Source organism: Phacochoerus africanus, chromosome 7 (genome assembly GCF_016906955.1).
Source record: "Phacochoerus africanus isolate WHEZ1 chromosome 7, ROS_Pafr_v1, whole genome shotgun sequence".
In the NCBI taxonomy this organism is placed as follows: Eukaryota; Metazoa; Chordata; class Mammalia; order Artiodactyla; family Suidae; genus Phacochoerus; species Phacochoerus africanus.
The window spans coordinates 72005795-72031327 of record NC_062550.1 but is presented as its reverse complement, the minus strand read 5'-3'; the positions used below and the strand labels follow the sequence as shown (position 1 = coordinate 72031327).

General features: G+C 40.2%; 1 protein-coding gene across 10 annotated transcripts in view; it reads right to left on the bottom strand.

Moving 5' to 3' along the window:
* The window catches only part of ERC1 (ELKS/RAB6-interacting/CAST family member 1), a 379584-nt gene extending 356282 nt beyond the window's left edge, over nt 1-23302 (bottom strand). For 5 of the 10 annotated variants that reach the window (XM_047787887.1, XM_047787886.1, XM_047787888.1 and 2 more), the window contains exon 1: nt 23094-23300. The gene's annotated coding sequence lies outside the window, so the exon portion shown is untranslated. Of the gene's footprint in view, nt 1-23093 lie in introns of all 10 variants that reach the window. The other 5 variants (XM_047787889.1, XM_047787892.1, XM_047787894.1 and 2 more) reach the window with 3 other exon arrangements.
* Nucleotides 23303-25533: the final 2231 nt, after the last annotated feature.

The following is a 25533-nucleotide window of genomic DNA, read 5'->3' as shown; positions in this document are numbered from 1 at the left end:
CGCCATGCTGAGAAATGGTCCAGGTTAAAAGCAGTCAGGGCTTGCATTCAGGGCATGAGGAAAGACTCACTCTCCTGATAAGTGTTTGTGGTATTTCTAAAGTACCTGCATAAATTCTTTGCTACTCCTCCCTTAAAGAGGAGTATATACCCCTCTCCTCCTACATTCCCTATTTTGACAGAATTCATCTTGGCTACTCCTTTTCACTCCTCTATTCAACTTCCATTAACTAATCAATCACTGTGTACCATCAATTCTTATCTTTCTATCTCTACAGCTACAAACTTATCCTGTGTGGCCACTAATATTGCAACAAAATCTTAAACAGTTCCTTGCCTAGACAGTCTTGCCTCTTTCCAGCCTACTGATGATCCTTAACTTTATTCTCTCAACTCAACATATTTAAGGGATATGACATACTACCATCATTAATAACAGCAGTTCATTTTGATAGACATTCCTAAATTGAGGGTAGGGGACATGAGACCAGAGGATTATTTTTCATTTTATATTCTACTACCCTCTGATTTCTCCCTCCGTGCCCCACTAAGAATCTATATACTTTCTTTGCATTGTCTATTTTATTTATCTTTCAGCATTTTTGAGATGTAATTCACAAACCACAAAATTCACCATTTTAAAGTGTAAAATCCAGTGATTAATAGTATATTCACAGAATTTGTGCAACCATACCACAAAATATCTAATCACGTACTATTTTCATCACAGCAAAAAGAAACCTGACAAACCTATAAGCAGTAACTCCCCATTTCCCATTCCCGGTCAACCAATATACTTTGTCTCCATAGATTTGCCTACTCTAGACATTTCATATAAATGGAATCATACAGTAGAGGCATACTGTGTCTGGTTTCTTTCATTTAGCACAGTGTTTTAAAGGTTCATTCATTTTGTAGCCTATATCAGTATTTCATTCCATTTTATGGCTGAATAATATTTTGTATGTATATAACTAAATCATTTCTTCATAACATTTACAATATAACATTTACAATATACATCTATTCAACAGCAATATGAGTATATAATTTAAATTCTTAACTTCCCATCACCATCTCAGTGTAGGGTGAGGAATCAAAAGTTCCAATATACCCAGCTACCTCACATTAATCACCTATACTTTTACACATTAATCACCTATACTTTTACACAGGTGTGTAGCATTTATTTTCTGATCTATAACCATTTTTTGTCTACAAATCAATTCTGAAAAAAGAAAGCCAATTACAATATGATAATGTAAACAATACTCACCACAGAACCAGGTAGTAACTGGAACTACAGAGAACACATAATTCCTTTTGTTCTCTTCCTAAGATTTACCTCAATGTACAATTACTTTCTTTACATGTTTTGTCTGTTTTGTTGTTGTTTGTTGGGCTTTTTTTTTTTCTTTTTAGCCCTGCCTGCAGCGTATAGAAGTTCCTGGGCCAGGGATCAAGTCCAAGCCACAGCAGTATCAACACTAAATCCTTAACCACTATGCCACCAAGGAACTCCTGTTTTGTCAGCATTTACTACACCATACTCTATGAGACAGGATTTCTATACATACACACACACACACTCTCTCTCTCTCTCTCTCTCTCTTATTCATCAATGTATCATGCATAGCCCTTACTACTACCCGTGATATACAGTATGCATTCAACTATATGTTTATAAATAGATAGATAGATTTGGGAAGAAAAAAAAAGGAGGAAAAAAGGGAGGAAAAAAGAGGGAAGGTTGGACCATTAACGATATTAAAGCCAATCTACTTTAGACATCTACTTTATGCAATATCCATCTCCAGCATCAACCTGAAATAGACTTAAAGTGGAAGGAAATGAATCTACACAATATCCTATAAGATCTATCAGTCAAACAAATGTCAAATCACAGTTAAGTTAAATTTTAAAAAGTGGTATCCTATTCCTGTAATTATAAAACTTTCATAAATTTTATTCCTCTTAGTAATCCATTTATCCTATTTTTAAAACCCTTCTAGGGAGTTCTCTTCATGGCTCAGTGGTTAATGAATCCAACTAGTACCCATAGTCGGGTTCTATCCCTGGCCTCACTCAGTGGGTTAAGGATCTGGCATTACCATGAGCTGTGGTGTAGGTCACAGACATAGCTCAGATCCCGAGTTGCTGTGGCTGTGGTGTAGGTCAGCAGCTGTAGCTCCGATTCAACCCCTAGCCTGCAAACTTCCATGTGACGCAGGTGCAGCCCTAAAAAGCAAAAAAAAACAAAACCCCAAAACCTTCTACACATGGAGCGAGTTGGGGGCAGGGGTGGATTTTGAGTTTTCCTCTCTAGTTCGCTAACAAAGCTCCTGCTAACAAGAAAAGTGAAAAATGCTCTGTCCATCCCTTAACCAGAATATATGGATGACCATCAAGAGGCAGTTACAGTAAGAATAACCCATTTTGATGCCTCCAAAAAAGGAAGCAGGGAAATAAATGCCGCTGAGATAAAACAGAAAAACATGGAAGATGGAAGAAGTATAACTGTGGAGGTCAGTTCTTTGTGATCCAAGGTTTTTCTTAACATCCTAAATCCTACTTCTCATATTCACTAATGTATTTCCAAGAGTTCTTAAAATAAAACAGCAACAATAAAATGAGTTCAGACTTGGCCACTACCACATATTCACACCACAAAGCTTGTTATCTAAGTCAGGAAAACTAAAGACAAGACTATTAGAAAATTCCAGGATCATTTTTCCCTACAGGAAAAACAATGGTCAAAAAAATCTATATACACACTGAGAGAGAACACCGCCCTCACCCAGCCCCACTACACAGACACAAATATATACCCACTTAGAATCCTGGAGTATACCCATGGGCCTAAAATTAAAAAACACTTCTACACACAATGACTATGTTAGCTTTTCATTCTCACCCTTCCCACAAATAGCTACAAGCATAACACACAACTGCAAATGGAAGTCTCTCACTCTGTACTCACAGATTAGAGGATAATAATAGCTCTCCACAACCTGGGTCTCCAAAGAAGCACCAAATATTCATAAATCAAAGGAAAGTGGAAATCCTTTAATAATAACATAGTAACCTACTTCAAATTAATTACAACTGGAAAGGCTGACACAGATGTGACATGAGATATTTATAAGGTGAACAAGAAAATACATCATCCATCAGCTATTTAAAGCTTTATATGTGAAATGCTGACCTAAATCTCAAAACTACTAGTCCCACCTGCTGTGAAGGATTATACTGTTACTAATTAGCATCAATTATCAGAAAGTGACTTGAATTTTTTTTTTTCTTTTTAGGGCCGCACCCACAGCATGTGGAGGTTCCCAGGCTAGGGGTCGAATCGGAACTTCAGTTGCCAGCCTACACCACAGCCACAGCAACGTAGGAGCTGAGCCACGTCTGCAACCTACACCACAGCTCACGGCAACGCCGGATCCTTAACTCACTGAGCAAGGCCAGGGGTTGAACCTGCAACCTCATGGTTCCTAGTCAGATTCTTTTCCACTGCACCACGACGGGAACTCCAGAGTTGAATATTTTTAAATGCTGTATTTCAACATTTTTTAAGATTGTGTTCATTTTGTTAAAAGGTTAAAAAAATGCCACTAGGAGAGTTCCCTGGTGGCTCAGCAGATTAAGGATCCAGTGTTGTCACTGCTGGAGCTCTGGCCACTGCTGTGGCATGGGTTGGATATCTGGCCTAGGAATTTCCACATGCTACAGGCATGGCAAAAAAAAAAAAAAACATGTCACTAGGGACAAGAAATGTGCTGCTATCTTAAGCCCGCTATGAAAAGATTAACATAGACCAAAACTGTTAAATCCAATGCAAATACAATTTGGGAGAATCTATCAAAGAAATTTTAAATGTGTACACCCTCTGACCTAAATGTCTCACTTTTAAAATTATTCTCTATAAGACATATTTCACAACTTCAAGGATATATGTACAATAAAGTTCACTTATTATTTTGTACAAGCAAAAAAAGAGAACCTAAATTTCCAAGAGACTGGTTAGATAAATTATTATATTGCCAAACTATAAGATAAAATACTGCTGTTAAAAAATTTTATCTGGGAGCTCCCACTGTAGCACAGTGGGTTAAGGATCCAGCATTGCCACCCATGCGGCTCAGATTAGATCCCCAGCCTGAGAACTTCCATATGCCACAAGTGCAGCCAAAAAAATTTTTTTTCTTAAGTACATCTCTGTACCTGACAAACTCTGTAAAGACATCCATGACATATTATGAGTGGGGAAAAAAGCAAGTTACAGAAGAACTGTATGACTCAAAGCCATCAGTGGACAAAAACATAGGCATATACATAGAAATGCTTTGCATGGTAAGAACCTATTTCTAAAGGACAGATGGAGCCACTTTTTCCCTTCCCCTTTTTCCCTTTCTTTTCTTTTTCAATCATTTTAACAGTAAGCAAGCACATAACTACTTTTATACACCAAGTCTCACCACAACTAAGGGCTTCAATAAGGCCCTCAACCATTCAACACTATTGTATAGTAATTAACGGGCTAGGCCCCAAGCTGACAAAGTCTCTGTTATTAGTAGAAAGTTAAAACCAACCCTACAAGTTAAAGAAAGCACAGATGTCTCTGTTTCTACCCTCAGCATGTGGCATATCAGTTCTGCTAACACCAGGCATCAGGCTATACACCTTAATCTGATTCTCCTGGAGACCAACAATTATAGAACTGCAAGGCTAAAGCAGCACTGTCTTGGTGACATACCAACAAGAATGAACACCTCTGCTAGGAGCAGCCAGGACACAACACTTGTCACAGCTGCCATTTCATTATTTTTTATGGAAGGCTGAGAAGACCGAGTAACTCAGTTACAGTCAAGTTAATTGTGGTTTTTAATAATTCTTATCAGTTAATCAAGTTAATTGTAAGGTTTATCAAAGTTCTCACCATGACAGACATCTTATCTAGCACATAGTTAAAAGCAAACACAAGGTTATTAATCACTGTTGTTCTCTACTTTTATCAGCAACTTACGTCACTCAGTTCAAGAGAGCCAAGTTCTAGGTTGTGTAGCATTCCCCAAGTCCTCACTGATACCTGATTTCTAAAAATCCTAAAATTAAATTGTTTGGATGGTAGTTATAATATCTTCAATTTTATTCCATATCTCATACTACATTACCATCAGTTCAACAAATCCTACCAGATTAAACTGAACACACTTAATAGATGCACATGTTCACAGCAATGTATCTCAATTCTAAAAATCTCTGAAAACCCCCAAATTCTGTGACTAATTTGAACTGATACCAAAATACCAATGTGTCTGAAGAAGGAATTGGATGGTGCCCCCCCCCACCTTACTTGAGAAGTTAGATAATACATAGTATATGCATCACACCACCTTTCTAAATCTGAGAAATTTTGAATTCTAGTCCAAAAGACCTTGGATACAGACCTGTGTTACATGTGTTATTGGATAAGATTAAACAGTTACATCATTGTCAGTAAAGACATTTATAATCAGGAAGAGCTATCCAAAAAGTTCTTTAACTCTCTAATACTTTATTTCTTGAACTAAGTGGTAAGTACACAGGTATTTATTAATTAGACAATTCTATCTTTTGGCATGTCTGAAACACTTCATAACTTTTAAAAGTTTAAGTGAAAAATTTTAAACACCAAGTGTTTTACTTTCTTCCTTAAAATAATAAAAGCATTTGTATTCTAAGTGTTTGTTTTTGTCCTTAAAAAAAAAGAGAGAGAGCATTTGGGAAGCAAGAAGTTTGAAAATGGCTATGTTAAAGATCTTGAATATATTCATGTCTGGGTTCCTCTTGTGGTTCAGTGGTACTAGTTAAGAACCCAACTAGTATCCATGAGGATGTAGGTTCAATCCCTGGCCTCAGTCTGTGGATTAAGGATCTGGCATTGTCCCAAGCTGTGGAGTAGGCTGCAGATACGGCTCAGTTTCTGAGTTACTATGGCTGTGGCGCAAGACGACAGCAGCTGCAGCTCCAATTCAACCCCAAGCCCGGGAAGTTCCATATGCAGCACTGGGCCCCAAAAAGAAAAAAATTCATATATTTGATCCAGTAATTCCAAAAACAAGAAGCAAAGTCTATTTACATAATCCAAATTGTAGAGAATCCAGCTACATTATGACTTATGATATACCAGCTTTATTAGTACTCATTCAACTGGGAAATGTTTAAGTGAAATCTTCATGATTTAACATGCCATCTACAAAAAACATGATCAATGTATGATATAAAAAATGTTTATAATACAGTAAATGAAAGTGGATATACATTTGGTGTACAGTCCACTCTCAATTTTGCAAACATACTTGACCCATGAACAACATGGATTTATACATGGATTTTTTCCAAAAGTAAACACTACAGTATTACACAATAGGTGGATGGCTGTATCTGCAGGCACAAAGGAACACCTGTCACGTAGGACAAACCACAAGTTATACACAAATTTTCTTTTTTTTTTTTTTTTATTTTCCCACTGTATATACACAGATTTTCAACTGCCTGAAGGGTCAGAGCCCCTAACACCCACACTTAGTGATTCAAGGTTCAACTGTATACATACAAGCATAGCAAAAAGAACTGTTGGAAATACGAATAACTGTCAAAATATTCTGAATAGCTGTCAAAATATTCTGAATAGCTGTCAAAATTTTCCAAAATGGGCTTGTAGCACTTTTTTTTAAAGGAAAAATGCTTAAAAGATTTAAACAGAAACAAAAAGGAAAAGCCACTGTAATCTAAAGTATTTCTTCTTTTTGGACTTTCTCTCAAAAACCTTCCCAACACAACACTTCTAGCTGCTACTACCAAATGTAGCTGGCACATTACATCAAACCTATTTGTTACCCCTAAAGCCATCATAAAAAAAAATTGTCATTATTTCAATAACACAGATGTAATATGTCTAATATTATTTCAGATGTAAGTGAGCATATAAGAAATACTGTGAAGAAGATAGCAGGATTTTCTAGCACATTCTAGGTATGCAATGCTTGAGGTAAGTATTATATAAATGTTTCTTATCTACTCTTTAATACAGTTGAGAAATGGCACACTGCCAGATACAATGGGCAAGATGGGACCTGAGGAAAAGACTCGGAAAAATAATTTGCAGAGCCATTAAAGATCATAATTTTTTATGTTTTACCTGGTAGCATCCATTTTTCTCCACTCTGTTACACTGCTTCTCTGAATACCATGAGTTACCAAGAGATTTTCATCATAATTCTTTACATGAATATACCCAAATACAGAATTACAGATTCTTAAATTCTATAGATTTAGCCCAGAGTACAACGAAATCATGAGTATCCAAAGAAATTTAAGCAGAATTCAATGATTCCTGAAATAACTAAGAAAAAGAATTAGATCATAATACATTTCAAAGCTCCAGAATTAAAACAGATTTTCTATGATAAAGTCCATTTAAATGAAACTTTACACAAGAAATACCATGTTACGTTGCACATTTGAAAATAATCTTTTCACAGCATCCTATAAAGCATTTAACATAGTAGTATGTGGATCATAATGAGCATTCATTAGCGTGAACAGTTAAGTATATTTCCTGTTTAAAGGTATAATTTTTTCTTTGTAATTTAAAGTTTCAGAAATTGGGATTCAGCTCTTAACAAGGTGTATAATTAAAACAGATATATTTTTCCCTAAAAGAAGAATAAATTATTAAATTGATGGTACAGGCCACAAGAAAGAAATGGCAACTAAGAAATGAAGAGACATGGCATTATACATGGTAAATACCTGCCATGAACACTTCTTTTAACCCTTCCAGAAACCTTTCAGGGAGAAAGATTTTAGTATTCCCATTTCTAGATGAGGAAACTCAGGCTTAGAAAGACTCAAGGAAGTTGCCCAAGATCACACATCTGACTCTAAACTCAGTCTCAGAATCACTGCAATATGCTGCATCCTCATCTATTTTACTCTCACCAATACATTCAAAGATTTTTTTTGGTTTTGGTTTTGTTTTGGAGGGTTGTTGTTGTTGTTTTTTAATGGACACAGAGAAGTTATTATTGGTATGTCAAAATCAAGGGTTTCCCCTCCCCCCTTTTCAGCCACCCCCACAGCATATGGAAGTTCCTGGGGCCAAGGATCAAATCCAAGCTGTGTCTGCGACCTACACCACAGGTGTAGCAATGCCGGATCCTTAACCCACTGCACTAGGCCAGGTGTTCAACCCACACCTCCACAGAGATAAGCCAGATCATTAATCCACTGCACCACAGCAGGAACTCCATCAAACTTGTTCTTTTTTATTTCCACATTCTTCACAGTCCCTATCATCTACCTGTCTGTTTTTAGACCTCTTTCCTGAGCTCCAGACCTGAACTGCCAGCTATCAACTGAAGACAACTGGTTTTCCAGATCTACACTGTCCATATGGTAGCCACAACAGCCACTAGCTGTTGAGCACTTGAAACATTAGTGAAACTGAGAAACTAAATTTTTAATATTATTTTATTGTAATTAAAAGTTAAATTTAAAAACTGATCATTCAGTTACTAGAGAACTTTTAAGAATGTATGGAACAAGTTGGATATGTGAATCTACTTTTTCAACTGCAAACTTAATGAATTCTAAATATAGATCAAGTATTTGATATAATCTTAGCATCTGAAATAAAATATGCTAGAAAAGTATACAATTAATTTTAAGTATTTAATATGAAGAAATAATGTAAAATTGCTCATTAATCATTTTTTAAATAGGACATTCTTCAACATGTTGAAAATATTTTGGATGTAATGGATAAAATGAATTATAAAACTGTGAAATCTAAACTTTTTTTTTACTCAACAATATGGCTACTAAAATTTTAACTGCACAAGTCACCATCAAACTCCTGGAAGAGAACATAGGCAAAACATTCTCTGACATCAACCTCATGAGTATTTTCTCAGGTCATTCTCCCAAGGCAACAGAAATAAGAGCAAAAATAAACCAATGGGACCTAATCAAACTGACAAGCTTTTGCACAGGAAAGGAAACCAAAAAGAAAACAAAAAGACAACTTACAGAATGGGAGAAAATAGTTTCAAATGGTGCAATGGACAAGGGCTTAATCTCTGGGATATATAAGCAACTTATACAACTCAACACCAAAAAAGCCAACCATCCAATGGAAAAATGGGCAAAAGACCTGTCAGACTGTTCTCCAAGGAAGATATACAGATGGCCAACAAGCACATGAAAAAATGCTCAACATCCCTGACTATAAGAGAAATGCAAATCAAAACTACCATGAGATACCACACCAGTCAGAATGGCCATCATTAATAAGTCCACAAATAACAAGTGCTGGAGGGGTGTGGAGAAAAGGGAACCCTCCTGCACTGTTGGTGGGAATGTAAGCTGGTACATGGAGAACAGTATGGAGATACCTTAGAAATCTATACATAGTACTACCACATGACCCCGCAATCCCACTCTTGGGCATCTATCCGGACAAAACTTCCCTTAAAAAAAGACACATGCACCTGCATGTTCACTGCAGCACTACTCACAACAGCCAAGACATGGAAACAACCTAAATGTCCATCGAGAGACGACTGGATTAGGAAGACGTGGTATATATACACAATGGAATACTACTCAGCCATAAAAAGAATGACATAATGCCATTTGCAGCAACATGGATGGAACCAGAGACTCTCATACTGAGTGAAATAAGAAAGAGAAGGACAAATACCATATGATATCACTTATAACTGGAATCTAATACACAGCACAAATGAACACCTCCACAGAAAAGAAAATCATGGACTTGGAGAATAGACTTGTGGCTGCCCAGGGGGAGAGGGAGGGAGTGGGAGGGATCAGGAGTGTGGGGTTATCAGATGCAAACTATTGCTCTTGGAATGGATTTACAATGAGATCTTACTGTGTGTAGCATTGGGAACTATGTCTAGATACTTACATCGCAACACAACAATGGGAGGAAAAAGGATGTATACATGTGTGTGTAACTTGGCCCCCATGCTGTACAGTGGGAAAAATAAATAAATAAAAATTAAAAACAAAATTTAATTGCATAAGTGGCTCATAGCATGTCTGTTGGACACTACCCTTTCTACAGGTTCCTGTTGCCCCCACCACAGCCATCAATAGCTCAATGAACGGCATCACCATCTCTCTAGCTCAGTGCTGTCCAACAGAACCTTCTCTGATTATAAAGTGCTGCACGTCTGATGATGACTGGATGGTGGTAGAGAGGGTGGTGGTAACTTTGTCCGACTCACAGAATCCCTTAGAATGTTGTACAGCCAGAGTTCTTAGGAGACCAGAGAATACCACCTACTACTCTGATTTTCCTCTGCAGGAAAAAACTGCAGACCAGAGTTATACAACAACTTTCTGTGACAATGAAAATGTTCTAAATCTGCCACTAGTCCCATTTGGCTACTGAACACATGAAATATGGCTAGTACAACTGAAGAACTAAATTTTAAGTCTAAATTAAAATCAGTTTAAATTTAAAGACCCATATATAGTGGCTACAGCCACTACAGCACTGCCTCTAACCTGCCTGTCCGTCCCAAAGTCTGAGAACCACTTTAGTCTCCTCCATCCCCACCAACTGTCCTTTCCCCCACAAAAGTACACACACACATTCAATTAGCCAGTTCTGTGTTCTTTAAAGCTTTTAATTCTGTATGCTTCTCTATTCCCACTCTCACTATTTCACTACTTCCATGTTCAGGCTTTAACAGGATTAAAGCCACAGCCTCCTAGCTGGCCTCTTCACTTAGCCTCCTCCTACCCATTCTTTGTAAAAAGTAAATAAAATTTGTTATTTCCTTTACTCAAGTCTCCAAAGTCTTGTCATTGCCCCAAGGTAAAATTCCAGACTCTAACATGACTTAGAAAGCCTTCCATGATCCAAACCCAATTTCCAGCCTCATCTTTCACCATTCCCGTCTATCTTCCAATTCTTGCTCATATCATTAACCCTCATCATGCTCTATTTAAGATTGCCTATTTACCTGTCTCCTTCCCAGTCTCCAGCATCCTGAGGGCAGATACAGTGTCTTATAATTATACTGCTAAAATGCAGCACAATACACAAATGAAGTATCTAAATTTTCTACAAATATTTTTTGAATGAGAGAAAAAATGGAAAAAAAGAAAAAAGGAAACAAATGTGTCCTCTGGGACAACTATGAAAATAAAAACGTTGTAAAGCAGGTATTTTTGCTATACTATTTAAAAGAATTTAAATATGAATTTAAGGAGTTCCCGTCGTGGCACAGTGGTTAACGAATCCGACTAGGAACCATGAGGTTGTGGGTTCGGTCCCTGCCCTTGCTCAGTGGGTTAACGATCCGGCGTTGCCGTGAGCTGTGGTGTAGGTTGCAGACGCGGCTCGGATCCCGCGTCGCTGTGGCTCTGGCGTAGGCCGGTGGCTACAGCTCCGATTCAACCCCTAGCCTGGGAACCTCCATATGCCGCGGGAGCGGCCCAAGAAATAACAACAACAACAAAAGACAAAAAAAAAATTTCAGAGATGTTTACCTTAAGTTCAGACAATTAGTTACCTAAATTCCATACAAAGTGTTTTTTTTTTTTACAGAATAAAATACATGTATTTAAACGCAATTACATTCAGACAGACTATTAAATCATGGATCTTAAGAAACAGGTTAAGTGTCTCCCTCTGGAGACATACAAAGGGCTTTTAAACAAAAAAGAAAAAGGAAAAATATATATATATATACACATACATATGAAAATCATTGTCTATTTATTTCATATTGTCTATTTATTTCATAGCACACTGCATTAAAGAAAGCTAAAAGGAACATAAGGCTTAGTTCCATTCTTGGTAAACCACTAAAGATGAGAGTTCAAAAGGACTTCAGGTGATAATGATGTGTTAACAAAGTTTACCAGTTGTAATAGATGACCACTCTAATGGGGGATACTGATAATAGGTTATGCATATGGCGGTGGCAGGGAGTCTACTGGAAATTTCTGTACCTCCACTCAAGTTGGCTGTGAAACTAAAGCTACTCTTAAAAAATAAAGTTGGGGTTTTTTTTAATGTGTTTTCAAGCTGCTATATCTCTAAAGCACAGCTCTGATCATGCGTCTCCTAATTAAAAACCTTCAAGAGCTAACAGGCCAATATCTCAAGATTGGAAGGAACCTTAAAAATTACCTAGCAAACAATGCTTAGAGTCCAACAGGGGATACAGTACCTCATAAAAAACATTCACACCATCCTAGACAGCAATCACTTACAAAGTATAGGGAACAGTAAAATGGAAGGAGAGGAGAGGGGAATCAAGAACACTACATATAGCTCTGGATTGAGAAACTAGAAGTGTCATTTAACAAATTAAGGAGCACCAAAGAGGAATACATTCAGTTTGAGATGTGCTGAGTTGAAGACACATACTGGGTAACAGTCCTCCGACAGAGAAGAGAGGTAAAACCTGAGACAGAAAAATGAGTACTCAGCATACAGATGAAAAATAAAATAGATGAGATCACCCAGAGAAATTCAAATATTTAATGAATGGGTAGAAAACGATTTGAAAAAGGTGACTAGAAAGAGAGCCCAAAGAATCAGGAAGGAAAACAAATGCATGATCTAAAGACTCCAAAAGAGGAGCTCCTATTGTTAACGAACCCGACTAGTATCCTCGAGGACGCAGGTTAGGAAGGAAAAATCAACTGTGTCAAACTCTGCTGTAGTAGGCAATCTTGAAAATGGCTCTGAACCATGCCTACTTCTGAGTATTCATGCTCTTGTGGAATCTTCCCTTGTGTGTGCTGGACCTAGTGACTCCCTTCAAACGAACAGAATAAAGCAAAAGTGATAGAATGTCACTTCCAAGGTTAGGTTACAAGAAGACTCTAGCTAGTATCTCCCTTCTCCTCCATAGAGCTCTCAATTTAGGAGAAGCAAGGTGCCATGTTGGGCATAATCCTATGTAGAGAACCAAATAGCAAAGAGACTGATTTCTCCATCAGTCAGCTCAGGTGAGCCAAGAGCCACACAAGTGAGCTGGAAGCAGACATTCCCCCAGTCGAGTTTTGAGATGACCAGTTCAAATCAGTATTTGATTGCAGCCTTATGAGTAACTCTGGATAAGACACACCAAACCCAAATGCCTGACCCAAAGAAACTGTGAAACAATAAGTGTTTGTTGTTTTAAGTTGAGTTTGGGGGTAATTTGTTGCATAGCAATAGACAACTGGTACAGCTGCTCAGAGTTTAAATAAATGGATAGAAAAATAGACACTGTATTTAAAGAAAGACATCAGTAATGTAGCAAAACAGTTTCAGTGAAATTGTGGAGACAGAAATAGACTGAGAAGAAAATTGCAGGTGAAGAAACGGAAATATAAAGCCAACGTAGACAACTCTCTGAAAGTTTGGCTGTAATGAAAACAGCAAAGCAACTTAAAGCAAGAGGTAGAGAAAGTATGAAGTTGGTGAAGAGTTTGCTGTTGAAATGAGAGAGGGTTTTTTTTTGTTTTTTTTTTTTTGGTTTTTGGCCACACCCACTGCAGGCAGTGGTTCCTGGGCCAGGGATCAAACCCACGCCACACCAGCAACCCTAGCCACAGCAGTGATAACACCAGATCCCTAACCCACAAAGCCACCAGGGAACTCCAAAAGAGACTTTTTTTAAAAAGTTTAAGTGATAATTTAAAAAGGCTAGTTGGGTGAGGAAATACACTGTCAAGGAACTACATTCCACTATCAAGAAACTCCTCTACATTCTCACTACCTCTCCGCTTTCCCAGGATGCCTCTTCCCATAGAGACCTTTCAAGTGGAGTCTGTGAAGACTCTCACATGCCACATCCAATACTGGGAAATGAGGCTGGTACCCTCCCTTCTTCTACTGCCATCTAGAGACCAGGAGAACCCTCACATAAAATCCTTGTTACTCTGATTTTCATGCTACGCAGCAACAGTCTTTTCTGCCTCCACTTCTTCACTACCAGCTAGTGATGACCTGGACATCCTCCACACTCAGTGAGGACATGCTGGCAACTAGTTCACACCGCCACTATCTTCCATGCCACAACTCCTGGATCACTTCAATATCATACATGAGGATGAGGCAGGGAAGACCATTCCCTAAACCCATCTTCTTCATTCTCTGGGGTACAGCCATTTACAACCAGTTGTGACTTCACTTAACTGTATTACCCACTCATTCATCGAATATTTAATAAATATCTAATATCTGCTTAGTAAAGAATACATAATAGATAGACCTTATTCTCATGAAATTTAGAACATAAATTTTGATATTTTCCGTAAAGACAGCATGAAAAGATCTAGCTGAAGTCTCAACACATTATAACTACATTTCCTTTATTTATCAGTCTAGGAACCATGTCAATTCTAGGAAACTAGAATTGCTATCTAAAGTGACCAAGTAAATCCATGCTGTATCCTAGCAATCACCTTTCCCCAACATGCCTCCAAAAATTTCTTTTTAACTTTTTAACTTTTTAAATAATCTATTCTAAAATAATGTCAGAATTCAATATTACATTCATCAATCCACAGATACATAGCTGCACTGCCCAATACAGTAGCCACTAGTCACGGCGGCTATTTAAATTAATTTTAATAAAATTAACTATAGTTTCTCAGTCACACTAGCCATATTTCAAGTGATCAACAGACACATGTGACTAGTGTCTACTGTAATTGATGGTGAAGGCATCAACACACAAAATTCTACTGAACAGTGTTGGTCTAAAGTTTTTGACACTCACTTCCTAGAAAAAAAAGTTTAAAGTCAGGTCATTTTCCAGTCTCCAGAACACTCTCGGAGGCTGCTAAGGAATTCCAGACTTCAGGACTATCCTCACCATCATCAATGTCATCATCATCAAAATCATCACCACTACCCTAAAGTCATCACCACGGCAGCTAATTTCTATTGAATACTTTTTTTAAAAACTTTATGAGCACTATCTCATTTATTCTTCACAATAATCACATTAAGTAGGACTATTACTTTCAATTAAGGATAAGAAAATTAACAGAGTTTTAGACAATAAAGTAATTCACCCAAAGCTATACAGCTAGAAAGTGAAAGAAATCCACAAAGAGTTTAAGCAAATTAATAATGTAATTATTTCCCTTTTCACGGCCACACCCATGACCTACAGAAGTTCCCAATCAAGGAGTCAAATTGGAGCTGCAGCTGCAGACCTACGTCACAGCCATGGCAACACCAGATCTGAGTGGCATCTGTGACCTATACTGCAGTTTGTGGCAATGCCAAACATTTAACCCAATGAGTGAAGCCAGGGATCGAACTCTCATCCTCATGGACACTACATCCAATTCTGAACCCACTGAGCCACAACAGGAGCTTCAAGATAATACACTTCTTAACAGAAAGAAGTGATGCCAATGCTTCACACTAGCACCTGACATTCCAACCAGACCAAACTATCTTCAGATCACTCTACTTGCCCTACAGCTTTCTTGCCTTTTGAGTCCTGCACATGCTGTTCCCTGTTTGCATCCTTTTCATTTGGCCAAATCCTACTTACCTTTAAGATCTCATCTTAGATCTTCCTACAGTCCAGTTTAGGGATCTATCCTGATACAGAACCCTATATGTCATCTACCAAAGAACTTAACACAAAAGACCACAAAATACTGTTAACTTTTTCTCTTCTCCCACTAAAATGAAAACTCCCTAAGGATGAGGGACTTTGTCCCTTATGTATCATGGAATCCATTTGCCCTACCCTAGGACTTGTTAGAACACAAATGTTAATAAATATTTGATAAATGAAAGAATAATGAAAACAAGACACTTAGTCAAATCACTTCACAAGTATTCATCCAGCTAAATAAACTGCTATCTAGGAGCTCCCACTGTGGCACAGTGGGTTAAGGATCCAACTTGATCAGCCAGGGTCACTGCAAAGGTGCAGGTTCAATCCCCAGCCCAGCACAGTAGGTTAAGGATCTGATGTAGGTTGAAGTTGCATCTGTGGCTCAGATTCAATCCCTGGCCCAGGAACTTCCATATGCTGAGGGTGCAGCCATTTTTTAAAAATATTTTTATTACAGTTGATTTACAATATTCTGTCAATTTCTGCTATACAACAAAGTGACCCAGTTACACATATAGATATATTCTTTTTCTCACATTATCCTCCATCATGTTCCATCACAAGTGACTGGATACAGTTCCCTGTGCTACAGGTGCAGTCATTAAAAAAAACAAACAAAAAAAAAAAAAAAGACTAATTTGACTTTTACACAAACCCATGCTTTTATTCAATCAGAATAAACACAAAATGGTTTCACTGCCATTTAGTTAGTAAAGAAAAGGAAAGCATTAAAAAAAAAAAAAAAAAGAGGAGTTCCTGCCATGGCGAAGCAGAAGCAACTCCAACTAGGAACGATGAGGTTGTGGGTTCGATTCCTGGCCTCAGTGGGTTAAGGATCCAGCATTGCTGTAAGCTGTGGTGTAGGTCGAAGACTCAGCTTGGATCTGATGTTGCTGTGGCATAGGCCAGCGGCTGTAGCTCTGATTGGACCCCTAGACTGGGAACCTCCATATGCCACAGGTGCAGCTCTAAAATAAAAAAAAGAAAAAAGAAAAATGAAAGAAAAGACTTATAGAATGGGAGAAAATAGCTGCAAATAATGGCATCAACAAGGGCTTAATCTCCAAAATATACAAACAACTCATACAATTCAACAGCAAAAAAACCACCCAATTGAAAAACAGGCAGAAGACCTAAATAGACATTTCTCCAAATAAGACATATGGATGGCCAGTAATCACATGAAAAAATGTTCAACATCACTAATTATTAGAGAAATGCAAATCAAAACTACACTGAGGTACCACCTCACACCAGTCAGAATGGCCATCATAATAAGTCCACAAATAACAAATGCTAGAGAGGGCGTGAAGAAAAAGGAACCCTCCTATGCTGTTGGTGGGAATGTAAACTGGTACAACAACTACGGAGAACAGTGGGAGGTTCCTCAGAAAACAGAATATATATAACTACCATGTGATCCAGAAATCCCACTCCCGGGCATATAACTGAACAAAACAACAATTCAAAAATGCACCTGTACATTCATAACAGTACTATTTACAATAGCCAAGACATGGAAACAAACTAAATGTCTATTGACAGATGAATGGATTAAAAAGATGTGGAACATTTACACAATGGAATACTACTCAGCCATAAAAAAGAATGAAATAATACCATTTGCAGAAACATGAATGCAACTAGAGATTCTCATACTAAATGAACTCAGAAAAAGACAGACAGATAGATACCATATAATATCACTTATATGTTGAATCTAAAATACGGCACAAATGATCCTATCTACAGAACAGAAACAAACTCATGGACATTGAAAACAGACCTATGGTTGCCTAGGGGGAGAGAGGAGGGAGTGGGATGGATTGGGAGTGTGGGCTTGATAGATGCAAACTACTGCATGTAGAATAGATAAGCAATGAGGTCTTACTGTATAGCACAGGGAATTCTATTCAGTCTTTTGGGATAGACCATGATGAAAGATAATGTAAGAAAGAAAATGTATATATATGTATGACTGGGTCACTTTGCTGTACAGCAGAAATTGGCACCTTATAAATCAACTACATGTTAATTTTGTAAAAAAAGGAAAAAACAAAAAACTAAAAAACAAAAATACAGTAATTCACAAACATTTCTCCCACATAAAATGAAAAACAATACTTAAAAACCATGGGCCAGGGGAATGACTGTTAATGGGTGTAGGGCTTCTTTTCATCGGGATGAAAATGTTCTAGAATTGATCATGATGATAAATGCATCAAAAAAACTGAATTGTACACTTTAATGGGAAAATTTTATGGTATATAAATAATCCCCCAATAAAGCTGTTTTAAAATTAAAAAAAAAAAGGTCTGCAGGTGACTAGACTTAAATTATAAAAACAAATATTAAGTCTACCAAAAAAATACCTACAGGATAAAATACATGTTAAACGATTTTAAAATAGCTAAATGCCATATTATTGCACAAAATTTCACTGGTTAGGAAAAACAAGAAACTGGAAACACTACCTGCCTTTAGGAATAACTGGATGGGACAGAAGAGATTTACTTCTCCCTGTGTACTCTTTTAAACCTTCTGTTCTGACACATGTATTTAAGTCTTAAGTGAATATATGATTAACAAAAACGTTACATATCTCCTAAGTACAAATATACACTCCTAGGCTATTTTTTGTTCTGGGGAGAAAAAAAAAGTGAAATACACATATATTTTTTAAAAATCAATCCAAGGAAGTAGAAAACTATTCTCACATTTGTATCATCTCACACTAAAAAACATTTAGTCTTCTCTGTTCTTAGACATTATAATCAGCAGAATTCTTTTTTACTCAACATTCTGACATAGTTAAACAATGATACAATTAATCATTCCCTCCTCCTTGAAAACTTCCCTTCCTTCATTTGTGGTACATCACAATCTCCTGGTTTTCCTCCTATCTCAATGACCTCTTATTAGTCTCCTTTGCTGGATTCCTCTTCATTTTCCTAAATGGGACCCAGAAGGTAAGTTCCATGAAAGTGGGAATTTTTGTCAGCTTTGTTCACTACTGTATCCCAATGACTGAAGAAGTACCCAGTATCAGAGTTCCTGCTGTGGCTCAGCAGAAACGAACCTGACTAGTATCCATGAGGACAAGGGTTTGATCCCTGGCCTGGCTCAGTGGGTTAAGGATCCAGCATTGCCATGAGCTGTGGTGTAGGTTGAAGACTCAGCTGGGATCCCAGGTGGCTGTGGCATAGGCCAGCAGCTACAACTCCAATTCAACCCCTAGCATGAGAACTTCCATAAGGCTAAAAAGAAAAAAAAAGTACCCAGTACCATACTCAGTAAATAACTGTTGAATGAACAAATGAATGAATCAGTGCCTGAAGGCTCAGATTTTGAACAGCCATAGAAATAAATATTTCACATAATATTCATGCTAAATTTACTTTATTATATTTCCCTGAAAATCGATAATGAATATACTGTTTTGTTGGGGTTGTTTTTTGTTTTTAGGGCCGCACCTGTGGCATATGGACGTTCCCAGGTTAGGGGTTGAATCAGAGCTGCAGCTGCCAGCCAGAGCCACAGCCACACAGGATCTGAGCTGCATCTTCGACCTACACTGAAGCTCAAGGCATTGTCAGATCCTTAAACCACTGAGTGAGGCCAGGGATGGAAAGTTCATGTTCTTGGATATTAATTGGGTTCTTAACAAGCTGAGCCACAACAGGAACTCCCCATATCATTATCTGATTAACCAAAATACTTCATTCCCTTGTCTGTCTTCATCAATGTTTTTGACACAGTATGTGCAAAACAAACATTTAACAGCTCTTATACTACTTCTAAAAGCTTAAATGCAGCAGAGAAAAAGAGGAGCTACTGCAATGAAAATCTTCACTTTTTTGTTTCCAATACTAATACTGAACAGACTGACAGAGTTACCTGATTTAAGTAATTTTTTTAAAAAGGGACACCACACAAGACTCAGAGTTGGAGTTCCCATTGTGGCACAGAGGAAAGAATCCAACTAGGAACCATGAAGTTGCAGGTTCCATCCCTGGCCTCAGTTCAGTGAGTTAAGGATCTGAGCTGTTGCCATGAGCTGTAGTGTAGGTCACAGATGTGGCTCAGATCCTGCATTGCTGTGGCTCTGGCATAGGCCAGCAGCTACAGCTTCAATTCGACCCCTAGCCTGGGAACCTCCACGTGCCGCAAGTGCGGCCGTAAAAAGCAAAAAAAAAAAAAAATATATATATATATATATATATATACATAACAAAGATATCACAGTAATGACTAGTAAGTGATATTTTTTCTTTTTTCTTTTTTTTTGTCTTTTTGCCATTTCTTGGGCCACACCTGAGGCATATGGAGGTTCCCAGGGTAGGGGTCCAATCGGAGCTGTAGCTGCCGGCCTACACCACAGCTCACGGATTCGTTAACCACTGAGCCACGACGGGAACTCCAAGTGATATTTTTCAAAAAATAAAATGTACGAATCCGACTAGGAACCATGAGGTTGCAGGTTTGATCCCTGGCCTTGCTCAGTGGGTTAAGGATCCGGTGTTGCCGTGAGCTGTAGTGTAGGTTGCAGACTCGGCTTGGATCCCACGTTGCTGTGGCTCTGGCACAGGCCGGCGGCTACAGCTCCGATTGGACCCCTAGCCTGGGAACCTCCACGTGCCTCAGGTGTGGCCCAAGAAATGGCAAAAAGACAAAAAATAAAATGTATCATTTTTCTCAGGGATAAAAAATTCGAAAGAGAAATAGATCACTTCTACCCTACACTTTTCCCCCAGATTTTAAGACTGCATTCCTACTAAGAATCACATCCCACTGTTGGCCATGCAAATATCATCTTAGCAATATATATTTGCAAAGTTTCATCTGGTACCTTAGTTCACATTTGTTCCCATGCATACCCAATGAAATGTATGTGTGTATGTGTGTATGTGTGTATGTGTGTGTGTGTGTGTGTGTGTGTATTTTTTTTTTTTTTAATGGCCTCACCCATAGCATATGGAAGTTCCCAGGTCGGGGACTGAATCCAAGTCATAGCTACTACATACGCTGCAGCTGGGGCAACACCACCAGATACTTTAACCCACTGCTCTGGGCTGGGGATCAAACCTGAGCCTCAGCAGTGACCCGAGCTGCTGTGATCAGTTTCTTAACCCAGTGTGCCACAGTGGGAATTCCTCAAAGTATAATTTAAAAACCAAAAATAGTTATGTGAATTTTAATTTCCCCTTCTAAGTGACTAATCCAAAATCAAAACTATTAGTGTACCAACTTATAATTTGATCTGTCTAAATACAATTAAAACTTTTGCTTATAATTACAAATTGGACCACACCCTTTTTTACCTAATAGCTATTAAATCTTCTGTTTCCTATAAGTTTCTTCAAGCAGAAGTATTTGTTGGAAGGTAATAGTCTGCTCATTAAGTAAGCATGTTATAAAAGGTGATGATCTGCAACTACTGACACTCACTTTGTATATTTCTCTCTTGGGTTACAGGAAAGCACTCCTCTGGCTATGTTCCCAAATTGCATAAACCTTGGGAAAGTCAATGCTTAAATTCCATTTCATGACACTTTCTCTTCCTTCATAAATGAATTATTGAAAGTCATGCCTACTTCCATCCATTACATAAATGTCCATTACCAGACCTGTTTTTGGTTTTTGCTTTTTAGGGCTGCACCTGCAGCATATGGAAGTTACTAGACTAGGAATCGAATCAGAGCTACAGCTGTTGGCCTACACCACATCTACGGCCACACCAGATCCAAGCGGCGTCCACAACCTACACCACAGTTCACGGCAATGCCAGATCCTTAACCCACTGAGCATCGAGGCCATGGATGGAACCCGCAACCTCAGGGTTTCTAGTCGGATTCGTTTCCACTGCGCCATAATGGGAACTCCTGCGGACCTGTTTTCTAAGCAAGTAATAAATTAACCAATAGATATAGATAAGGCCAATGTAATCAATGAGGGAGCAGAAATTCAGAAAAAAAAGATTGATTTAATGTGCTAAGTTGTGAAACAGTGATGTGAAGCATGATGAACAGTGTTTTCTCTTAATAACACCTCCTATTCAGTGACACATGCCCTCAAAATGTAATTAAAGAGCAATTTAAAACCATCTGACTCCAAGAACATTTCTTAGAAACAGGAAACTACCACAAAAATTATTCTACTTCACTTTTAAAAAGAAATCATATTGGGGTATAGCTTATTTACAGCCCCATCACATTTTTTTTTTGGCTGTCCCCCGGGGGGAGGGGTGGTGTATATGGAGTTCCCACGCCAGGGATCAGATCTGAGCCACAGTTCTGACCTAGGCTGCAGCTGCCACAACACCGGATCCTTAGCCCACTGTGACAGGCAGGGGATGGAACCTGTATCCCAGGGATCCCAAGACACTGCGGATACTGTTGCACCACAGCGGGAATGCCACATCCCCGTCACTTTTAAAGTGTCTAATAAAGACATATGCAACTGAGAAATAAAAATCATTTCTAATAATTAAGTGTTAAACACAAAATACCTAAATGTCAAGGTCTACTAAAAAATGAGTTGTAAAAGACAACTGGACTTTAAAACATTTAAACATTTTTCATATAACCAGCGCCAACAGAACTGTTCAAACTGTTCATTTCATCCATCCAAAGCTGTCAACAATAACCACCTGCAAACTACTCCTCAGAAATGTGTCTTCCAAAGCAACCACCTGATCCTCAGGCCTTCTCTTACGGGGCTAGGATAAAGCTTAAAAATGAGATCATTTGGGAACAGAAAAAAGAGTGAAGGATAACGCCTTTAAGGGACTAAGTGGAATGGGACCTATTCCCTACTGTTGCTGCCAGAATGAAGTTGTCCTAACCGAAGATCTCGCTTTTCCTGAAGGGTATAAAACTCCAAATTCAGCCATGCTTACAATTTATCCCCCCTGAGCGAAAGGCAGATAGAGTCTCTTCCCTCCTCGACCCCACCAGCCACGCCAGGAGCAAAAAAAAGAAAAAAGACCCTAAACCCTCAAGTAGAAACGTGAGACCCAGAGCAACATCTTCTCCAACTGCCTCAAAGGCAGCATCCACTGCTCATCTCCCTTTTGGAATCCCACCATCTCCTACCTTAACATTTCACAGAAGGGAAAAACCCAGAATCCTCACCTCCTTCACCACTGTACATCGGTACCCAAAACCCACATCCACCCCGACCGCACCCCAGCTTCCTCGGGGCTCCCCGATGCCTGCATCTCCTCTGCCTCGCCCGCAACATCACGCCGCGGGCCAGCCACCCGCGCTCCCAGGCACCCGCAGCCCCCGCCGGTCCCCGCCGCCGCCACGGCGCCGCCGCCCAGAGTCCGCCCGGGTGGGGCCCGCCGGTGGGCTGGGTGGGGCCGCCCTCACGACGCCCCATCCCCCCGGCAGGGCGAGGAGGGGGAGGGGTCCCCCCGCCTCACCTACGGCTCCGCCCTCCCCGGGGGCGCGCTGCCCTGCCCCGGCCAGGGCCGTGAGGAAGACCCGGCGGAGGAGAGCACGGGGGCCTAGCGCCAGCGACGGGCGGGAAGCTTCAGGCGCTGCCCGACCCCGAGCTGCCGCCACCGCCGCCGTCTCACCCTCCTCAGGGCTGCCGCTCCCGCTGCCGCCCGGGAGCCGCCGCCACTACCGCCGCTGCCACCGCCGCCACAGCTCGGCCCGGGCGCCCGACGTCATCGCGCCCCGCCCCCTGCGCGAGACTCCAGCCCCGCCCCTTGCTTACGTCACTATAGCCCCGCCCCCGCCGGCCGCGCCCGCTCGCCTTCCCGCAGCCTCCTGGGAGAGCGATTCAGCAGCTCCCAGGCTTCGGGCGCCTTCCAGGGGCCGGCGGGCGGGCGGCTCCGCGCTCCGCGGCGCACACGCGCGCACTCGCCGCGCGGGCGGGTGGCGCCTGTCTCCTCCCGCTTGCCGTAGGATGCTGCGCCGTACAAGCTGTGGGCCCCCGCCTCGCAGGCGTGTTGCGGACATCCTGGCCGGACCACTGGTAGGAGGCTCGGAGCGCCGTGTTGCTCGCTCTCTCGCCCGCCTCTGCTGAACTTCCGGGCCTGGGCCCTCCGGCTGCCCGCAAGCGGGCGCAAGTCCGGAGCTCGCCGAGACACGCCGCCTTGGTCCACGCGGCAGCCGCCCCAGTCCTCAGGTGCCGAAGCGCCGCTGGAACCGCGCTCTGTTAATGTAAGGATGTAGGTGAGCTGAGAGAGTGAGAGGGACGCTGATTAGGTTTATTTCGCGCCTGCGGGTGTGAGCGGTGGAGTCAGGCTCAGTCTCTACCACAGTTACCCAGTCTGCCCTGCCTCAGGACCTCACCGTCACTTTCCCTCCCCTCGGCGTTCTCACTCACCGCATCCACATCCCGCACGGGCTCACTCGGGTTCCTGCGGTTCCCGGTCTGCTGGACAGTCGCCCCCTTCAGTACGTTCCACACGTGGCGGCCCACTATTAGGACACTAGGTCTTGCAGTTAAGCACCCTAAAATATTTCATTTTCTCGGGCATGTGACTACTCGCTTATGAAAAGCCAACCTTTTTTGACTGTTTTTCAAGATCTTCCTCATCTGACTGCTGATCTGCCGTCCTGCTCCCCCGGTTTTTAACATGGTGAAGTAAAAGCAAAGCAAAGTGGACTCGTCGTATCTTTCCAGTTTCTATTCTTCCACTTTCTGCTTGTGTGACCACGGGAAAATCACATTATTTCTAGGTCCTACTTTTCTTTACTGTAAAGTGGGGTGTGAACTAGATAGCTCAGATCTGTCATATCCCTTTGTGGATCTGTAGGTGGTAAGATGCTAAGCATTAAGTTCTACACACACAGGAATACTGTCAGTATCACAGATTTGGAATTTTGTTCCTTTTTTTGCCATTCCACAGTTGTTTCTCCCCCAGGTACCTCTTTTTAAACCTACATTTAGGATTGTTTTAAATTAAAGCTGGCTGAGTACTAGCATTAATTGCCTCTTCTTCCTGAGACCCATTAAAATACTAATAAAGGAATGGGAAAAAAAAAAAAAACATACAAAACAGAACCTGGGAAGGAAGCCACCAAAATATTTTTTTGTGATTTTTCACACAGAAAGTGAGTGCAGACTGATTAAAACAAAAATGGAAGAATCCGTAATGTGAAATAGATGTAGGGGGATACTGCAACCGTGAAAGGAGACCTCCCTGCCAGAAGTGATATAGAAAAACAAATTTTGAGACAGTGACGGAGCAAGAGTGAGAAGCAGGGCTGAAAACAAGGAAACCGAAAATCTCTGAACAGCAGAACCCTCCCTTTACCTTTGATAAAATAGCTAAGCATTTATCCTAAGCTAGAAGTCAAGAGTATTCGTAATCTTTGGGGAGTGTTTAATGACTAAGAGCAAAGCATTCTTTATTCTGACACAATAGGCAGTTTCCTAAAAACTCACCCTAGAGTGAAACTGTGCAAGTTGGCAAGACCCTCCCAAGTTCTAAAGATTTGTCATCAGCATCCAACTACCTCATCTTAATATGAACAGTCAACCAAAGACTGTTAGAAGTCTCCAGTTTGGGGCTGGGGGAAGGAAGGGGAAGGATAAACAGAAAATATGACTATAGAAGAAATGAAAACTTCAAAAAACTAAAAAACAACAACAGGGAGTTCCCGTCGTGGCTCAGCAGAAACAAATCAACTAGGAACCATGAGGTTGCGGATTCTATCTTGGCCTCAATCAGTGGGTTGGGGATCTGGCGTTGCTGTGACCTGTGGTGTAGGTCGGATCCTGCTTGGCTATGGCTGTGGCATAGGTCATCAGCTACAGCTCCGATTCGACCCCTAACCTGGGAACCTCAATATGCCACAGGTGCAGCCTTAAAAAGACAGAAAGGCAAAAAATATGTATTTGGTCAT